The 20926-nt window shown below is 42.2% G+C and overlaps 1 protein-coding gene across 10 annotated transcripts in view; it reads left to right on the top strand.

Annotated features, from left to right (window-relative positions):
- FMNL2 (formin like 2) overlaps window positions 1–20926 on the top strand; it is a 304517-nt gene that overhangs the window by 84846 nt on the left and 198745 nt on the right. Inside the window, exon 1 of one of the 10 annotated variants that reach the window (XM_060302446.1) lies at window positions 12126–12143. The exons of the other annotated variants lie outside the window; for them this stretch is intronic. The gene's annotated coding sequence lies outside the window, so the exon portion shown is untranslated. Of the gene's footprint in view, window positions 1–12125; window positions 12144–20926 lie in introns of those variants that run through there. 10 annotated transcript variants of the gene reach the window in all.

Genomic DNA, 20926 nt, shown 5'->3' with positions numbered 1-20926 from the left:
TCTGATTTCATTGGTCTGAAGCGCAGGGCCCAGGTATTGGGATTTTTTTTTTTAAAGCTCCCAAGGTGATTCTAATGGGCAGCTGAAGTTGAAGTGTATTTTCCTCAGAAAACACAAAGAGGCGTATAAAGCAATGATATATTTTACATATGCTCACTCCTGGATAGTTTTAGAAAAGCTGTTTTAGGTAGTTTTAGAAAAGCCTATATTCTGATTCTTAGTTTGAACTACGGTAAGGACATATACTTAATGGTCGAGTTCATCACCTGTTCACATTTAGGTAATATTTCAAGACACCTAGAAGGTATTTGTAAGAAAAGTAAAATTTTAAGCACAACTGCTCCATCTGAAGACACAAAAAAATCAAGCACTTTGCTGCCCAGCAGGTACGCTCTTTGTTCCTGGCCTCCTGGCCTCCACCCCACGGGGTCAGGTGGCATAGGTAGCAGGCCTATGTTTGTATTATAGAACCCCTCAGTGGACCTTTTCTTACCCTGGGTTGGGGAGGATTGTGTCAACCAGGTTTTTCTCCCACTGTGAAGTTGGAGGACTGGAAACGGGAAATGAATCTGATTAGGCCCCAAACAAGCGTAAAGTGAAAACCGGTGCTCTAACCACTGACTCCTAAAATATATTATGTGGATGAGGTGGGAGACAAGCAGGGAAAAGTTATGGTTTAAAATCATTTGTTGTTTTCCCTTCTATAATTCTTTCTTTCCTTTCTCTCTCTGTCTTTCTCTCTCGTGCTCTTTCTTTTTTAGCAACATAACATCTCTCTTAAAAAGGAGATTAAAACTTTAATATGTGAAGGGAAGACACTTCAAAAGGGTAGATGATGGAAAAGAAGACTTCTTCCTCTTTATGATGCCAGTTTCACTCCCCAGTATTACCATTCCAGGTAGCCCCTGTGAAGCTTTTTTGTAAATCCTTCCAGAATTGGATATGTATTCAGGCAGGGCCCCTGGGACTGGATATGTATATTACGTTTAGGTTACACTTTGAATGACTCCCCCTGCCCTCTGTGGTTGCCCCATATGCAGAGTAAGTATACACTGCCTTTAAAACAAAACGAAATAGGATTTCACTCAATGTATTGTGCTATATCCCATGTCTTTTCCATTTAACAGTATATATAATGGAAACTTTGCCATTAGTTTTTAAATGGTGTTACTGTATTGCGATATTGCCAAATTACCCTTTAAAAGGTGGTACTGGTTTACATTACCAACCGTGTATGTTAGTAACTGTTATTTTCCCTCCATTCTTGCCAACTTTGCATTTTATCAAATGTTTGTCAATTGTTTGATAAAATACTCATTCCAAAAATGTTTTAAGTGACTTCCGTGTGCTCTGTGCTGGAAAAGAACAGTAAATCAGAGGCATGTTTCTTGCTCTTATAGAAGCTTATGGTTTAGTGAGAGGGAGGGACAGAAAAGTAAGCAAATCACAATATACTATTACTTTATGCATAAATTTACCCTGGAAACAAAGGGGCAGCTGTAGTAATCTGTATGGTTTAATTTAAAGCTAAAAATGTCACAGAAATAGGCCTTATTGCTGCCTATGTTGCTGCAGTGTTTTTCTTATTTGTAGTATGTTTTCCATTTGATATCTTCTTGTGTCTTCTAAGTAAACTCATCTCCATAATTCAGAGCCTTTTCCTTTCACTCCAGATACATCGAATATACAGTAGGTACCAAGTCTTTAGAGACTCTTAAAACTTTTCTGAAATGATACCATTTTTATTCTTTTTTAGTGGGCTACTATACGTTGTGTTGGGAAGCTGAGAAATATCTAGTAATCTGAAACAAGAGTTTATAGAAACCCTGTGTTTTAACTAAATTGTGTTTTGTAATTCTGTAACGTGGCTGTTGGACTTTAACCATTATGACGTTGGATGAAAATCAAGTTGTGGTGTAGAAAGTGTTCCTAGTTATTACAGTATGTCACATACAGCTTAATCTAATGTCTGATGCTATTTTTCTGGTCTGTCTAGAGATTTACCTAACGACTGTTGTATGAAAATGGTTAAAGCCCAAGGCAGGGTGCAGTATCCATCCAGATGCACCCATGCAGAGTTGTCCCCTCCTGAGCCGATGCTCCTGCCTTCTGTTGCCTTTTAAACTCCTGCTCCCTTCCTTTCTAGAATCGGGTTAAGGGCCTACTGTGAGAACTGGAGCATGAATTGGTAATAACGTCCTGCCTCTAGTGATTCATTTTTCTTTTCCACACCCTTTCAGACACACCCTTTCAGAGATAGAGGCTTTATCGAAAGTTAAAGGGAGAACAGGATAAAAGTTTAGTATTCGAATTTGCCAGCTTTTGCTGACTTGCTGTGAACTGTTGCCAAATCAGTGTGGCTGGTATTTGTTGACAGATCCCTTAGATGACCCACTTCTCTTATTTCTTTCCCTTCTAAGACTTTATATGGTGACTGTCTTCAACTTGCCTTCAATTTTGGTGGACTGCTCTTTCATTCTTTACTTCCTAAGCTTTTAGAAATTGATTCTTTAAGATTTGTCTCTGAATTGACACAGTAGGATAGGAATCCAAGACCGGATTTTGCTCCCCAGGGCCGTGAATGCTATGTTATTCAGGTTGAAATGTCTATTTTTCCTTTCTGTAGTTTTCTCTACCTTCTAAAATGAAGGTACTGGACTCGATTAGCTCCATCTTTTTCATTCGGCTCAACAGTTCCGTGCATATATTGCATCTACGTATCTTTCTTGAATCTTTAAAAAAAAATGTGGCAGCAGATGTGTACTCTGAACAGTTGGTAATTTGGGGATTTTTTAAATACTGGTTTTATCAAACAATGACTTGTTATCCTCTCAGTCAGCAAAGTACAGTAGTGTTTATTTTCCATGTGGGAGTTGAGAGATTGTCATCTGCCTGAGATTAGGAAATGTCCTCATATTAGCCCTCTTTGGATCTTGGGGCCATGCAATTCTTTGTCTATTCCTTGGCAAAAGGCACCCCTTTACCAACATGCACTTGGGCTTGCGCTCACCCCTTGTTAATGTTCTGTTCTGGGCTAAACAAACATTGTGCTGCGTGTGTTTTACTCAAGTCATTTAGTTGAGGTGAAAGTGAAATACCATTTCCTAATGGCCCTAGGGGTGGCTTAGAGCCCAGGTCTATGGGGTAGGTTGAAGATAGGAACGTTGTAGGGCAAGTTAATGTTTGTATACCTACGTTCAGCTCCATTAATCCCTCATCTTTACAGGTTTGATTCAGGATTTATTTCAGCAAATCCTGGCATTACAAATCTCCAGGGTTTTTTTTGCTCATTGATGGTTAAAGGTGGACCTTAAAAATGCATTTCCCACACTGCCTTGCATCTGTTTTGAATGATTATGTTTTGTGTTTTGCTTTACAAAGGGCAAAGTGACTTTGGGGGCTGAAAGCCTAGCTGATTTTTTTTTTTCTGGTTTCTGCAGGGATCTGGAAAATACTGTTTTTTTTTTAGGTCAGTTATTATTTTCTTTATCACACAAAGGAAAAGAGATCACCTTTAGGAACTACTGCTTTAAATCATCTTCCTTGAGTGTTAGTTTTCTGTTGTTTCATCCAAAAATGGAGGAAATTAATCCGTACCCTCATAGGCTCATTATAAAGTTCAGTTGAGATAATGGTGTGAAGACTTTGAAAATCATACTTAAGAGAAATTGAGTTAATCTAGCTTTACTTATCAATGTCTCAGTAACCTCAAGTTTAAAAGGTGTTTTGTCTACCAGCTTGTTGCCTGTGCACAGTTAATCTGAGAGACTGCTTTTCAGCAAATGGAGAAAGATTCATTTTTTTATGGAGATGAAACATATTCTATTCTAGCTGCCACAGTAAATAAGCAACATGTTTTTGAAACTAATGTGATTTTGAATTAGTCATTTAAACATCAAATATATCATTTTTAGGTTTAGTATCATAACTTGTGTTATTATTATGTAAAATTTGGAGTACCTTGACAAAATAGAAATTAATATGCCATGTGCTGTTTCAAAGATTAAATCTGAAAAATTAAATCTGAGAAGTATTTTGAATATTTTCAAAATGAGAAGTTTCCCTCTCCCCATCTGTATGTGTATGAAATTTTATGAAATGGGCTTTATGCTATCGTTTTTTATCAGTATTTGGCTAATACCTGTGTAGAAGGAAGTGGGAACCTCCTATGCCGAATATGTGTTTTCTTCTCGTAAATAGGGCTCAGCAGTTGCGTTTTTTAAAGTGTCTGCGATGATTCAGTTTTCATCTCTACTTTCATTCTGTTATTGACTCTGTTGAGTGAGCATGTGAAAGCTTGACATCATGATTTAATCATTTTCTGATTTTGCAGTAATGCAAAGTGGAGTGGAAGCATCATGAGAATCATGCCAGTTTTCTTAAGGTTTGACACACCCATCTTAATTCACAGGATTGTTCTAAAGATGCACCAGGAAATACACACACACACACACACACACACACACACACACACACACACACACACACACACACACACACACACACACACACACACACACACACACACACACACACACACACACACACACACACACACACCACCCCCACCACCCCCCCACCAGTGAAACATCTGAAGGGACTTGGCTGCCTTCTGTTCTTTTCCTGTCTCCTCCCTTTGTTTTCCAGATGCATCAGCAGATGGCTGTCCAAAGCTCTAAATTTGTACCTTGCGTGACCTTTAGCCTGGAGAAAAGCAGATCTCTTCTGGGAGTAGACTTCCAGGCCATCACCAGTAGATCTGTTGTCAATCGTCATAAATACATTCAGTTCTTTGGCTGTTCCTTCTGAGGTTTACACAGCATAGGCTTTCTTGGGACTGTAACAAATTTAAAGATGAGTGAGATGAAACTGGAGAACGCTCCAGGGTAGTTCCTGAGTCCTGCAGCATGACAGCATATAGAAGAAGCTTCAGTAAGCTTCTGCTGAGGGCTGGCTTTAAAAGAAGCTTTCAGGCTGCCTGGCATTGTCTTTGGAGTCAGGCAGACTTGGGTTTGAGTTCTGCCTCTGCTGTGTGCTAGCCAACCTTACCCTGTAGAGCTGTTAGCCTTGAATTGAGGCCCTGTGTATACTCACAGCCCAGAGCTGATCGGACCTAAGGGGTGCTCAGTAAGTGGTAGGTCACTTAACATCTTCTCCCAAGAGCTCATTCTTAAATCTCTGTATTTAAGAACAGGAGGCTCTAGAACTAATCAAGGGAAGGGACGTTGTGTGCTACCAGCAGAGAATCAGAAAAAGAATCAAGCAAGTAATTTTATTAGCTCCTTTATCATCTATTGTGTAATTCATTGCCTTAGGCGCTTTTTAACTATTGTAACCCTACCAAGAGAGAATGCAAGTTGTCTTAAAGCAGTGCCATGCCCTTGTTTGTGAGAACTCATTTTATGGGGAGGAATCATATAGGTTACATGTGTCCATAGACAAAAGACCTGAAGGTGAGTGAAGGAAATTGATGTGCTCATTCTGGGGGAGAGAAAATAAACTCAACTTCTTCCCTTCCTGCCACCAGGCTGAGGGGTTGGCTGAGAATGGGAAGTCTTGTCTCCTGCAGGGGTTGACTCTTGATGTAGTGTAGTAAGGGTATCAAGGTTGGTCTGACCGTGAAGTTAAATGCTCCTGCGTAAGACGTTTTGTTGAGAGATGACAGGAAAAGTTGGAAGAAGTGAATGAGGTTGTGGAGGAAATAATGGCCTGGGAGTCCTCGAGGAAAACATGTCACCACGTTCAGTCGGCTATGACTGCTTGACTAAGCCTGGGATCAGAGGGTGGTGGTTAAAGCAGGGTTGGCATTTCCCCTCCTCTCATTGCTGTGTTCTTCTGGTCCTTCCCCACTGTTGGCTCCGTCCTTCTAAAGAAAAAGCTCTGTAGATGGCAGTGGGAGAAAATTAGTCTGATGTAGTCTGGAGAAAATTTGTGTTCCGCCCTACTTTCCCCCGAGCTTTGAAAATCTCAAATGCAAGGCCAAACAGTGCATTATTACTAACATGATAGAGGAAACTGGTACTATTAATGTCATGAAGGAGAAAGCCCATTTTGAGTAGAAACAGAAGGATGTTTATGAGGGAAAAGTCGGCTGGTGGTGGCAAAACTGAGCAGTAGGAAATTTAACTATAATCACTCCATTGAGTTTTCTTAGAAGGACTCCTCAAACTGTTGGAAGTTGTCTAGTAATCAGCATAGTAGCCGTTAGCAAAAATCCGCTCTGACCTAGAGCAGCAGGGAAGGGAAAGGGTCAGGTATGTAAATTTTGTGCAGACCGGGTTGTATAGCAGGAAAGTATGTACAGTAAATTTCCATATTAGGTCAGCCCCTTTTAAAATTTACAAACGCCAGGGGCTGTAGGCGGATGAAGGCATTAGGACTGTATATGGTGGCTCTTTGAAAACTCTATGTTTGGGGCTCATGTTTCTAGTTGCAGCTCAATCTGATTTTGAGATTTTAAGATCTGAATCAAACTAGGTATAGTGTAAGAATTAGACATTTGATCTCCTGCATCTTATCCAATACACAGGAACCCTAGTGCTTCCTCAGCTTTGACACGAACTGGATCCCTGCTGGCCTTTGATTTTAGTTTGTGTGCAGTGACTAGGCGGCACCTTGGTGATGGCGGAATCTTCCCATAAAGCTGAAGGGCCCCTGCAGGACACAGCAGTCGGTTGACTAACCAGCCCAAGCCCTGCTTGCCCCAGTGGGCTGGAACCTGGCTTTAGGTGGCCGATTGGTTTGTGATTGGCTGTCATGAGGCAGGTAGGCTTAGCTCCTTTAGTTATTCATGCCACTTTGGGAAAGCATAAACTGCCTATTCAGAGATCCGGGGCCTGGATTTGAGTGGGAATTCTTCGGCCAGGCCAGCTGTGGAATTAGCATGAATGTGATACTAATCCCTGGGACGGTCCCTCTGAGCAGTGCACGCACATGCCTGTTTTTCCCATCCAGAGTTCACAAGCACATGCTTAGCAGTGCTGAACAAGCTCTGGCACTTCATATCTAGGCTGCGTGGTTGTGGCCTAGGAGGTTTGGCGCATTTGTCAGTCTCGAAGAGAGATCCGAGGTGCAGTCTGGAAGGTGTTCTTATACTGCGTGTCTCCGGAGGCACTGGAGTCACGTGGCTTCGATTTCTTTACTCAGATACCTGTACATACGCACCCTTCACGGGGCTCTCCTCACACACTTGTTTAAGGGGAAATGGGATGGGTTATGTAAAAATCATCTGGGATTTAAGTTCTCTGTACATCCAAGGTAATTATATTTAGATATCCCGTCTTGGTTATACCTGGGCATCTTTTTCCAGTTCATCATTTGTACTTCGGATTTGTTGTTACATGTGGTAAATTCCTAAGTACTATCACGGAAGAGATACTTTTCCGTACTAGTTGGTGGGCTGTAAACTGTTATTCGGTAGAACCTCAGAGACCAAATATAAATAGTTAAAAAAAAAAAGCACCCTATATATCTTGAGAAAACTATAATTTGAAAAGATACATGCACGCCAGTGTTCATAGCAGCACTATTCACGATAGCCAAGACATGGAAGCAACCTAATTGTCTATTGACAGATGAATGGTAAAGAAGGTATGGTGTATATGTACAATGGAATATCACTCAGCCATTAAAAAGAATGAAATAATGCCATTGGCAGTCACATGTATGGACCTAGAGATTATCATACTAAGTGAAATAAGTCAGGCAAAGACAAATATCACTTTTATGTGGAATCTAAAATATGACACAAATGAATTTGTTTATGAGACAGAAACAGACTCACCGACATAGAAAACAAACTTATAGTTACCAAAGGGGAAAGGGGGTGAGAGAGGGGGGGAAAAATAGCCCTAACAAGTGATGGTGCATTGTGTGTCTGTAAAGGTGATAAAAAGAGGTGGGTGGGTTGATCTAGACTATGCCTCTTGAATATAGATTTTCCAGCATTTTAATTTTGTTCATTGTGGGATCGAGAGGTATACCTAGTTGGGACTGAGAGAAATGAAAAATAATTTAACAAACTAAGTTGGTAATGATGTCCTCAGTGAGCTGTTGTGATATTTTAGTATTTTACTGTGATACTTGATTGGAGTTAGAGGGAGCCTGACTATTCCCTTTCTAGAAGTAAGCCAGGGAGCAGAGACTTACAGAGGCTGCCGCCACCAAATGCTTCCTCCACCCGCTGGAGCCCCTAGATTGTTCCTTCCACATTCTCTTCCCTCCACTCTTCCACTGTACTAGTGTGTACGAAAAACGTCCCTACCACCAGAAGACCCGTTTGGTTTTTTTCCCTCTCATCTTTTTCAGTTAAGATTTCTCCAATAGAAGACACCATGCAATATTGCTATCCCATGCTTGCTAAACTCAGACCTTTCCCCACTGCCTCACACCATTGCAAACCTAATATAGAAGTTAGGAACTGAATGCTCTCTGCTATACTGTATCTCAGAATTTCACCGGCCCATTGTTAGTCTGCTCAAGTTACAGCTCAGTGTTGGTATTCTTGTTAGGTGGGTGGGCTGTCAGACTTCTTTCTTTTTCTGTCTTACTGTCCCTTCAGCTTTGGACTCCTCAGAGTTTAGCTAGCAGATGGGAAAGAGCGGGTGAAGACACTGCACTTCTTTGCCACCTTTGCTCAGAAGTGATGTACATCACTTCCCCTTGTTATCTCTGGTACCGAGGAATAATCCCAGTATGCCACCTAGATGCAAAGGGCCTGGGAAATAGTGCCCTGGTTAGAAACCCACGTCCCAAGCTGACAGTATGAAGGGGAAGTAGGAATCTTGTTGGACACGTCCCCTCTGCCTGCATTTATACATTCCAAGAATCTAGATTGGACAGTATTTGGGTATCACGGGCCTTGGCATTAGATTTGTCGCTATATATCTGAGGTAGAATCAAATTCTAAACTTCTTGGGGTATATTTTACTATCTGCCATGCCTGTTTGCACAGGTTTTTGCAAATAAGAGAGAAAGCGAGTATATTGACAAGAGGAAATTGACTCTAGCTGCCCAGCAGTGGCATGATGACAGTGAGCCCTCTTTGTGGTGAAAAAGATGCTCTAGCCCAGCAAAAGAAGGACACTGACTTCATGAAACCTTTCCTGACTTGAAGCAGATTGCTGGATTGATTTAACGCGGCTTTTTTGAAATCAGATAAATCTTGATTATGCCTTTTTATAGTCTGTCAGTTTGTCTGAAACTCTTTGTGTAATCCCAGTGACAGTGAGAACAGCTAGGATACCATGGTCCATTAGTAAAAACCCCAAATTCAAACGGTAGAAACAAAAATGACGCCGGAGTCCCCTCTTGGCCGTTCTTCATCACATCTACAAGAACCATATAGTTGGTCCTTAAGTATCATTGCCTTTTGGCCGTTTCTTGGATTTATGTATTCAAAGAGGCCAATTTGAGACTATCGACTCAGTTCTATACCTCTCAAATCTGTTGTAAAAGACCTAGTAAAATGTGTGGGGCAGGAAAAATCCTTGTAAAATGTACACTTGAAACAAGAGAGCTGTCTGCCTCAAATTTGGCCATGACAAATGAGAGTTACATGGGCATTTTGGAAGGTGTTTTTAGAGAAGTTTGCCCTTGAAGTCTGTCTTCTCTCTTCTTAGTGCCAAAATGAGAAGGCAGAATGCCCAAATGCTAGCATTTGATATATTGAAAGGGAAGTGTGGATAGAAAGTGGGAAATGTGCTCAAATGAGACCACACAGACATTAGGGAGAATGAGGCAGCCTGTTCAGCATTGGGTTTCAGTAGAGTAAATAGGAAATGGTGTCATGCGTTGTTGACTCATCCTCCTTCTGGACACAGTCATTCAGAAATCAAAAGCAATTGGCTTTTGTACAGCTTCCTCTTGTATCTAGAAGCAAAAGGGTCACAAACTCACATGTGTGCAGGGGCCATGCAGTTAACCTAAGTGAGTGATGCAGGCTTGGAGGAGAGGGGTTGGGGGAGAGATCAAATCTTTGGAGGAAGGGAGAGAAAGTAGGTATTGAAACTTTATACAGAAATACAGGACCAATGTTGTCAGATCTTCAGATTTTTTAAGAGAAGCTGGGAATTTTTTTTTTTTAAATAAATTTATTTATTTATTTTTGGCTGTGTTGGGTCTTCGTTGCTGCACGCGGGCTTTCTCTAGTTGCGGCGAGCGGGGGGGCTACTCTGCGTTGCGGTGTGCGGGCTTCTGATTGCGGTGACTTCTCTTGTTGTGGAGCACGGGCTCTAGGTGCGCGGGCTCAGTAGTTGTGGCTCACGGGCTCTAGAGTGCAGGCTCTGTAGTTGTGGCACACGGGCTTAGCTGCTCCGCGGCATGGGGGATCCTCCCGGACCAGGGCTCGAACCCGTGTCTCCTGCCTTGGCAGGCAGATTCTTAACCACTGCACCACCAGGGAAGACCGGAATTTGGGTTTTTTGAGGGAGGCCTGTACTGTGTAGGTGAGTGAAAATTGATCTGCGTGTCTTATTTGTCCTGAGAGCCGCTTGGCTGTGGTTTTCATTTTAGTGGCAAGGGAAGCCGTATTTGCTTCTGGGCATGGGATGGACAGGGAAGCCTCCCTGGTTTAGCAGCATGTTTTCTGAGTAAACAGTCAGGCTCAGTTTTTGCCCTCAGGGTGCTAATGTTATTTTGAATATACAAGGTTATAGAGCTGTAAGGAGAACCTGCTGTTATTTGATACTCTTTCATAGACTGAAATTTTATTTACTGTGTAGAAATGCCATAATCATCAGTTGCCCACACTTAAGTTTCTGGTACTTGAGATTGGGAATCAATAAAGAAGGTTTATTTGGGATTGAAAGCATAACCAGTTTAAAATCTCTTCAGTTACTGAAAAGAAGGTAAAATTAAAAGCATTTTAAGTTCTTGGCTGGTCTATAAAGTAGATGGAATTCAGTTTAATTTTTTGTGTATGTGAGTTGCCATAGCTAATTTAAGTGTTCTGGGTTTAATATCCCTATCTTTTTAGGAGGTTTGGCATTTAGGGGAAAAAATTTCCTTAGTGTAGAAAAAAAAGGAAATTACCATGTAACATATGGAAATTGACAAAGATGAAATATAATCAGAAATAAACTGAGTGTTGTGTGTCTATTTAAAAACTGCTAGTTTGAGGATTGAAAATCTAACAAACTACTCCATAAAAAAGAAACCCTGGGGCTTCCCTGGTGGCGCAGTGGTTGGGAGTCCGCCTACCGATGCAGGGAACACGGGTTCGTGCCCTGGTCCGGGAAGATCCCACATGCTGCGGAGCGGCTGGGCCCGTGAGCCATGGCCGCTGAGCCTGCGTGTCCGGAGCCTGTGCTTCACAGTGGGAGAGGCCACAACGGTGAGAGGCCCACGTACCGCAAAACAAACAAACAAAAAAACCCTGAAAACAACTCGTCAGGAACTGAATGCTATGTTAGGTTCAAGATTTATTTTTCCTTAGAAAAGTCTGTGTGTGTGTGTGTGTGTGTGTGTGTGTGTGTGTGTGTGTCTTTGCGTCTTTGCGCTTTGTTTTTCATTCTTAGCCGAACTTTATTTTACATGATGGGTGTTGAAATTAAATAAGAAAACAGCTTTTAAAACAAGCATTTTTATTTTAACAGGTGTTTTGTTGAATGTATGAAAGTGACCTTTCTAAGTCATTGTCTCTTTCTGGGAACCTTCATCTGTAATTGGGAATAGTTTCCTGCATCTTGCAGATTGTTCTTTAGCATTAAATGAGTAACTATATAATGTGCCTGTTGCAGTACTTGGCACATAATAGGAACTCGTTCCTTTTTCCAATGTCTTTAGGGTTAAAGATATCAGGGCACTGACTTCTAAGGAGCCTACCATACTGATCCTAGCTGGGGAAAGAATATAACTTGGACTTTTTTTTGGGGGGTGGGGGGTCATGTTTGACTTTGTTTGCTCTAGTATGCCTTGACTATAATTCTTATGCAGCATTGACCTCTTTTCCTAAACTCCTTGGAAGTTACAGGCATATAGTGGGTACTTAAAGTGTTTTTTACCATAAATAAATTTTGATCACATGCTTTGTAGATTTGGACAGAAGACTTGGCATCTTAACCACTAGTAGAAAGCAGATGATGAACTTGCAATACTGCCGAGTGTATCCTCTCTACTGAGAACGTCTAAGGAAGAGGAGCAAGGTGAGAAGTGGGCTTGTAAGACCCTTGGGTCAGCCTGCCTTCCCAGATGGAAGAGTTAGGGCTTTATTGGGTATTAATGTGGCATTTAGTACCAAACTCAGCTGTGAAGTTGCTTGCTTGTTGAAAAACGTGGAAAAGAGAAAAGTTTGATAAATGTGTGTGCTGTGACTTTGTGCTTGCAAAGAAACAAAATCTTCCGCTTGTTAGTATGGTTGTAAATACTGTGATGTCCTTCTTGACAAACATACTGCTGATAAGGACAAGGGAAACAGCATGACTGACTGTATTTGGGGTCAGGAATTCTTCCTTTTGCCTTAAAGTAAAAAGTGTTTTCTTGGAAGGTCAAGTTGAAACTGTCTTCACAAGATTCAATTCTTGTCACATCCGTTTCAGAAGCCCTCCTTGATATGTTATCTGTAGTTCACAACAATGACTAACTTTGTGGTTAAAAAACAAACAAAAAAGAATAATTTGTTACAGTTAGAGCCATGTGGAGAATACATTCTTTATCAAGCTGTGAGTCCTTAGGGGAGAATCTGCATGTAGAAGATGCTGACAGGTTTTCATTCTTTTTTAAATGAAAGTTTATTTATTTATTTATTTTTGGCTGTGTTGGGTCTTCATTTCTGTGCAAGGGCTTTCTCTAGTTGCAGCGAGCGGGGGCCACTCTTCATCACGGTGCGAGGGCCTCTCACTATCGCAGCCTCTCTTGTTGCGGAGCACAAGCTCCAGACGCGCAGGCTCAGTAGTTGTGGCTCACGGGCGTAGTTACTCCGCGGCATGTGGGATCTTCCCAGACCAGGGCTCGAACCTGTGTCCCCTGCATTGGCAGGCAGATTCTTAACCACTGAGCCACCAGGGAAGCCCAGGTTTTCATTCTTTACCTTTGAAGTGTTTTCTTGAGTCTTTCCCCACCAGAGATAGGAGACTACTTTTATAGGAATGATAAAATGCTATTATGGAAAGGTTATTAAATTCGTGTTTACTTAAATCTGAAATACGGCTAAATTTTACTAGCCAAAGAGGTAATTGAAATGTAAACTTCTCAGAAGGTAGGAATCAAAGAAAAACTGCCTTTACCTTGTTTTTTTAAAAAATAATTTTATTTATTTATTTATTTTTGGCTGCATTGGGTCTTCGTTGCTGTGCGCTGGCTTTCTCTAGTTGCAGAGAGTAGGGGCTACTCTTCGTTGCGGTGCGCGGGCTTCTCATTGCGGTAGTTTCTCTTGTTGCGGAGCACGGGCTCTACGTGCACAGGCTTCAGTAGTTGTGGCACATGGGCTCAGTAGTTGTGGCTCGTGGGCTCTAGAGTGCAGGCTCAGTAGTTGTGGCTTGTGGCCTTAGTTGCTCCATGGCATGTGGGATCTTCCTGGATGATGAGGGATTGAACCCGTGTCCCATGCATTGGCAGTTGGATTCTTCACCATTGCACCACCAGGAAAGTCCCATGCCTTTACCTTGTTTTTTTCAGAGAGGGAGATACCGGGAAGGCAAGGTCCTCTGTGACTTTTTAGAAGTGTGAATTCTGGAGCCTTAATCGACACCATTTATGGACTATATAATATATACAGTGCACTAAATGTGATTATGGGTGATGAAATTTTAGAGTTGGAATTGACCTCAGTTGTCATTTTATTCAACCTGTTTAATTTGAAAATGAGGCAATTGAGAAGAGAAACAGTTTTGCCCTTGAAGAAGTCAAACTATTGAACAGATACACGTGTCTTTATAAACAGTCTTGAGTTTTATGGTGTAGCAAGTGATTGAGTTATGCAGACGCATACAACACATTTAAATACTGAGGATCTGTGAAGTGATAAGAGGTTGCCTGATTGTAGGGATATTTATTAGGAGGAGTGAGATTTGAACCAATTTTAGCAAAAGGTGAGGGACTTGGGGCAGTAGCGTTAAAGCAGATGTAGGACTGTGATGGGAAAAGAGTAATTGGTGAGAACCTTAAAGTCCAATTTGAAGTGTGTGTATAATTTATAGGATCAGATATTGAGAGTGTAAGTTCTTACCACGTAGGGGTTTTAAGCAGGAAATAGTGACTCGGGAGTTTTGTGTAGTAAATCTTTGTTGTGGCAGATTTTTTGGTTGGTGAAGGGGGACAGGAGGACTGGATGAGGAACAGGTAACATTTTGACACCTGAGAAAGGAAGGAAAGAAAGTATCATTTGCCACCATGTTTAGATATAGGCAGGTAGGGTGGGCTTTTTTTTTTTTTTTTTTTTTTTTTTTGGGCTGCGTTGGGTCTTCGTTGCTGTGCGCTGGCTTTCTCTAGTTGCAGCGAGGTGGGGGGCTACCCTTCGTTGCGGTGCTTGGGCTTCTCATTGCGGTGGCTTCACTTGTTGCAGAGCACGGGCTCTAGGCGCATGGGCTTTAGTAGTTGTGGCACATGGGCTCAGTAGTTGTGGCTCGTGGGCTCTAGAGCGCAGGCTCAGTAGTTGTGGCGCACAGACTTAGCTGCTCCCTGGCATGTGGGATCTTCCCAGACCAGGGCTCAAACCCATGTCCCCTGTATTGGCAGGCAGATTCTTAACCACTGCGCCACCAGGGAAGTCCTCTCGGCCTCATCTCTTGATCATTCTACGTGTTACCAGTTTCCTCAGTGTGCCGTATTCCTCTCTCTAGTTATTTTCCATATGCTGTTCTTTTTGCCAGGAATACCTTTCTCATACCCCCACCCGTAGGCTGACCTATTCATTTGTCTGTTAAGTCCCTGTTTACCCCTCAGTTCTCATATTGAGGGTAATTGTTTTTACAATAAATGATACTGAAGAATTGATCTTTATTGTAGGGACAGTCACAAGTCACTGGAGGCTTTCAATGAGGAAAGTGACGTAAGCAGATTGATATTTTAAAGCAGTGGTTCTCAAGCTTTATCGTGCGTCACAGTTTCCTGGAGGGCTTATTAAAACACAGATTACTGGGCCTCACCCCCAGAGTTTCTGATTAAGTGGGTCTGGGGTGGAGCCTGAGAATTTGCATTTTTAACAAGTTCCCAGGTGCTGCTGCTGCTGGTCTGAGGACCCCACTTGTAGAATTATCCTTTTAGAGGGACCACTCAGACTGAAGTGGGAATGCATGGGGCTGGGTGGGCAAGACAGGACGCAGGGAAAACAATTTGGAAGCTGTATCACTATTTCAGGTGAGAAATAAGGATATGGGGATGAAGAGAAGAAGACGGTCTGTCAAGAGATGCTTAAGAGATAGTGATTGCTTACGTATGGGAAATGAAGGAAAAGCTTGAAGCCCGGGGTTTCTCACAAGGGCAGCCAGGTGGATGGTGGTGCCGTTCACTAGAAAGCATACAGTGATCAGATTTTTTGTGGGCGGTCAAGGGGCAGGATGGTGATGAGGTTGTGTGCCTTTGAGGCATCTGAGTCGGTTGCTGGGACGCTGCCTTAAGCTCAGAGGGGAGTGACGCTGCTGATACAGCTTTGGGAGTTATCAGTGTGCGATTGAGAGCTGACGCATGGGAGTAGACGAGATCGGTAGGAAAATGAGTATGGAGAAGAGAGCCTGGGACAGAACCCTGAGGGTCACAGTAATCAAGGAAAGCTAGCAGAGGAAGATGAGGAGCCGCTAGAGAGGTGAAAAAACGCAGGGGTGAGTCTTCCCTGGTGGCGCGGTGGTTGAGAGTCCGCCTGCCGATGCAGGGGATGCGGGTTCGTGCCCCGGTCCGGGAAGATCCCACATGCCGCGGAGCGGCTGGGCCTGTGAGCCATGGCCGCTGAGCCTGTGCGTCTGGAGCCTGTGCTCCGCAATGGGAAAGGCCACGGCAGTGAGAGGCCCGCATACCGCCAAAAAAAAAATACCCGCAGGGGTGTGCACTGATTTCTCTCCTGGAGGCCAAGAGATGAATGTGGTTCAGGAGGGAGGGGTGTAGAAACGATGTCAAATGCTGCCGGGAATGCAGGAAGGTAAGCACTGAGGAGGGTCTATTTGATTAACCACACGGAAGTCCCCCGTGCATTCATTCAGTGTTGACTGAGCCTGTTTGGGGTCAGGCTCTGTGCTAGACACACACATGACCTAGATTTTTCAATGACTGGGAAGAGGCAGAAGCCAGACAGCACTGGATTTAGGAGGATCAGGACAGAGACACAAACAGTCCTGCCATGTTCTCCTCTGGCAAAGCCACTGGAGGGAGGTTTCTCACCTCTGCTGCTGCTGCAGGGGCCTTTCTGGAGGACGGAGAAACCTCCCAGGAGTCTCATTGAATCCCTATCTGCAAAACTTTGACAGAGCCAATTTATACGGATAACTTTGGTCCCGGTATGTCAGAGTCTCATCTCTTTAAAGAACCAAAGAGCTTTGCTTGCTCCAGTCTGTGTTTCACAAAGTGCCTGGTGAAAACAGTAGCTTCAGCAGCTGCCTGTAGCCACATCTGTTTTCCATGGACCCAGACCTGGCCTATGTGGCCAAGTTAGGCAACATTCACCATGCTTTCCTTTTTACCCCAATTCTCTTGATGTTTCCACTGTGGAATCCAGTCATGCAATAGATACCTGGAGGCTATAGGCTCTTGAGATCCAGCCAGATTCAGAATTTCACTTTTGGGTCCCTCAGAATTAGAGAAGCCGTTGCAGTCTATAGGTTATAAATTAAAGTTCAGTTTAAATGCTCTAGACCATTGCTGCCCGTTTGCACTTTCTGCGATGGTAGAAATGTTCTGTAATCTGTGCTGATATGGTAGCCACAGCTAACTGCATTTTAAATTTTATTTAATTGTAATTACTTTAAATTTAAAGTGAGAGAGTGACATGTGCTTAGTGGCCACCATGTTAGGCCAGCAGTTCTGAAATTTTTGGTGTAGAGCAGAATCGTTAGGAGGGCTTGATAAAGCATAGGTTGCTGGGCCCTGAACGTTTCTGATTCGGTAAGTCTGGTTAGGGCTTGAGAGTTTGCTTTTCTAATAAGTTTCCCAGGTGCTGCTGTTGCTGGTCTGGGGAGGACCACCACTGCAGACCTGTTTCCAGCATTTAGTTTTCAACTCATTAATACAGATAGCAATGCCATCAGCCCGTCCTCAGGGCCCTGGTCAGCTAGTTGACAAGCAGCCTAGTACCTCCGCGCAAACCCACACTAGATCCTTTTTCCAAATCAGCACAACTCACCTTTCAAGCTAACTCATGACACTTTCTGAGCTGCCACAGTGGCTGAAACAATGGCCTTCTGGGGAAGTTCCAGCCTTGAACAGACTTTGGTTTTCATTCCAGCTTTACTAATTCATATTCTAACCTTGTAAGAAATTAGACCATGTGTATGGCGTATGTAGAGTGTAATTTTGTTTTTGCCAAGTTCATACTTGGCGTTATAGTGAATGATTTCTGCATTCATTCTGGCTGGCTGGACTGGGCTCAGATGAACTGTCCCTAAAATCCTGTTTTAACCAGTAACCTTTATTTTTAAGCAAATGATAGTAATTTTTTAATAATCAGAAATGCCATCAAATAAAATAAGTTTCTATAATTAAGCATTCTCTTTTGGATGATTGCTTATAAAAAGATCCTTCTCGTAATACATGTTGAGGTGTTTACAGGTGACATGACATGCTGTTTGAAATTCTCTTTAGAGTACTGGGTGAGGGAGGGTAGATGAAACGAAATTGAAAACTGTTGATGATTGTAGAAGGGCCATGGAGGTGAGGTATACTGCACTAGTCTCTCTACTTTTGTGATTGTTTGCAACTTTACATAATAAGAAAAAATGCTCTTAGAGAAGCTAAATATAGCATTTTTATTAAGTACCAGGTGAATAGTTGAAGCGGAAAATGAAAAGTAGTTCGTTGGTTTTCCTCTAGGGAATTCAACTGGAGTAAAATTTTAACTTAAATGGAAGAGAATAGCAGTTGCTGCAGTGTAGGGGATTAAAGACCATCATTAACAAAGAAACTGCAGATAAGTGAGGTACTTCGTGTGTGTGTGTGTGTGTGTGTGTGTGTGTGTGTGTGGTATTTAAGGAGGGGGAACTACACCCTTGCTAATTTTTCTGCACACCGCCATAGATAACTCTTTTTACAAATATACATCCCCAGCACAGTGGTGCTCACTTTGATGTGTCAGAGTTTTCCTTCATTTGGACAAAGGTAAACTTCTGAAAAGTTTTAAAAAGAAGTGGGGGAGGAGGAGAGGTGGTGGCAGATCATATCACAGGAGTTTGTAGGCAGCTAAGCCTTCTTGGATGGCTGGGTTTACATTTTTCCAGTAGAATGATGATACCCTGAAGGAGGAGAGGAGAGTTTTTTTTTTTTTTTTTTAAGACTTTTCTTGAGCTTCAAAAGGCTGTATGAATAAATTCAACTTGTTTTTGGTTTAGGATATGGTCTTAGATTTTCTTTAACTAGATGATAGTTGGAGTTGAGTATTTAAAATTATCTTGATAATTATAAGAAGTGGTTTATAAAGTGAGTGTCATGCCAGTTTATAGTATATAACCTAGGCCTACTCTTTCCCTTTGATATAGCCAGTTTGTCATCCATCTTTCCCCACTTGAAATGTCCCTTTAATGCATTTCCATCCCATTTCTATCCCTCATCACCTTCACCCCCTAGTTCAGGCCATATCACCCTCTGCCTCGATTACTGCCCGTAAGTAGTGCCCTGTCCCCTCTCCCTCCTTCTCTCCAGTGATTTCCCTTTTCTTTGACTGTCTTCTGTACTTGGACCACATAATTCAGCATTCATTTGCTTTTTTATGACATGTGCATCACCTTAGTTTTCCAATCACGCAGGTAGTATGCCTGTGTATAACAGTGGGATATCTCTTAAAGTACCTGACACTGCTGGTGTTCAGTAGAAAATATCTGTGAAATCTAATAAAACTTCCAGGCTCTACTTGGTTTTATTATTTACCTGTAATTCTATAGAGAATAAATTTTTCAAAGGTGGCATCTTCGTCAGTATAAGGCATTGCCTCCAAGCCTGCAGGTGGTACTAGTGGTTGTAAATGCAGTTCTAGACCTTCTCCTATACCTGTTGAATTCGTTGAAACACACCGTTTCATCTGTAAGGGAGCTGCTTCAAATAAATATTTTGCAGCAGAGATTTTTGCACCTAGCATTTGGAGCTTGGAAAAAAAAAAACATACAATAACAAAAAGGCTGTTCTGTATTTGATTGTTTCAGGAGTCCTTGGTGTTTAAGTATTTATTGCTTGATTTCATACTTTTGGATAATACTGTTGGTTGTATTGCTCTTTTATGGAGCTGCTTCTAAGGGAGTGTGCAAAGCATTAGTCAACAAGTGTTAATACCTGTTTGGACCTGATATGTCTGTATGTGTGTGTGTGTTTTAAAGGACGTGGCACCTTTGTCTCTTGCATGGAGTTTTAGCAATGTTCATACAAGAGTAACATAAAAGAATCGCCCAGGGACACGAAATGTGAATTGTCAGAACAAGCCTAGACTGCCCCTCAGTCAAACCAACAAGACCAGGAGTTTGCTCAGAAACCTCTCCTTTTTTTGACTGATCTTGGAAGGACAGGCAAAACGTGGAGTACAGTTCTTGGGGGTTTCCTCTTTTTGGGGGTTTTTAGTATGATGTAAGAGGAAACCTTTTATACCTTGAGCATGCTCTCGGAGCCTGGATGCATTCATCAAAGCATTTGTCGAACACCTCGGTATTAGGCTGTGCAATTCTCTTGAAGCCTTGCCCTGTTTTCAGTGATGAATTTAGAAGTAGGTCAGTGACCACTTGGATAAGAAAAAATTTTGAAAAAAGTAGATCCTTGGGGAGTGCTCCTTTGATAAGATCTATTAGCTTGCCCCCAGATTACTGATTCAATGCACGTGTCTAGATTTTCTCTCTCTCATGCTCTTGTCCCTTGAAGAGTCTGAAATACAGAATTGTTTAGTGCTTTTAAGCCTTGCTCTTTAGCTTTGTGAGGGAAAAAAACGAAAGACCTGTGCCTGACAACGGCACATTGAAGCCTCAATGTCGTTGGGTCAGATGGCACTCAGTAGTCAAGTTCAACATTGAACTCACCAGTCAAGGGCACCAGAGGGGGGCTGTCAAATGTGTCTCTTTTCGTGAATGCTTTGTGCCTCTTGGTTGCTCGAAAGGACTAGATGCCGTCTATTTTATTTTATTTATTTATTTTTTGATCCTTCAGTGGATATGTTTTATTATTTATTTATTTTTTAAACATCTTTCTTGGAGTATAATTGCTTTACAATGGTGTGTTAGTTTCTGCTTTATAACAAAGCGAATCAGTTATACATATACATATGTCCCCATATCTCTTCCCTCTTGCATCTCCCTCCCTCCCACCCTCCCTATCCCACCCCTCCAGGCGGTCACAAAGCACGGAGCTGATCTCCCAGTGCTATGCGGCTGCTTCCCACTAGCTATCTACCTTACGTTTGGTAGTGTATATATGTCCATGCATCTCTCTCGCTTTGTCACAGCTCACCCTGATGCCATCTATTTTATAGACATATATCTTCCCTCCCTTTTTTCTTTCTTTCTTTTCTTTCTTGTTTCACTCTTTGGTTTCCCTCTCCCGAATGATGGGATGTTTATTGCAGGAGGCCTCTGAGGTGTGTAACCTTTAAGCTTAATCCATGGTTATATGCAAGGAGCAGACTCTCTGCTTGGTACTACTTTTTCCTCTCTCTCTCTCTCTGTCTCTCTGTGTCTCTGTCTCTGTCTCTCTCTCTCTTTTTTCTTCACTCATAGGCTTTGGGATATAAGATCCCTTTTCAGGATTTCCCTGCCATCTTAAAGATTTCTGCAAAATTAATTAAGAAGTGTAGGATTTCTTAGTTCCTTTTTTTAAA

Source organism: Globicephala melas, chromosome 7 (assembly GCF_963455315.2).
Source record: "Globicephala melas chromosome 7, mGloMel1.2, whole genome shotgun sequence".
In the NCBI taxonomy this organism is placed as follows: Eukaryota; Metazoa; Chordata; class Mammalia; order Artiodactyla; family Delphinidae; genus Globicephala; species Globicephala melas.
Note: the sequence above shows the minus strand (reverse complement) of the source record. Positions and strands in the feature narration are given on the sequence as shown.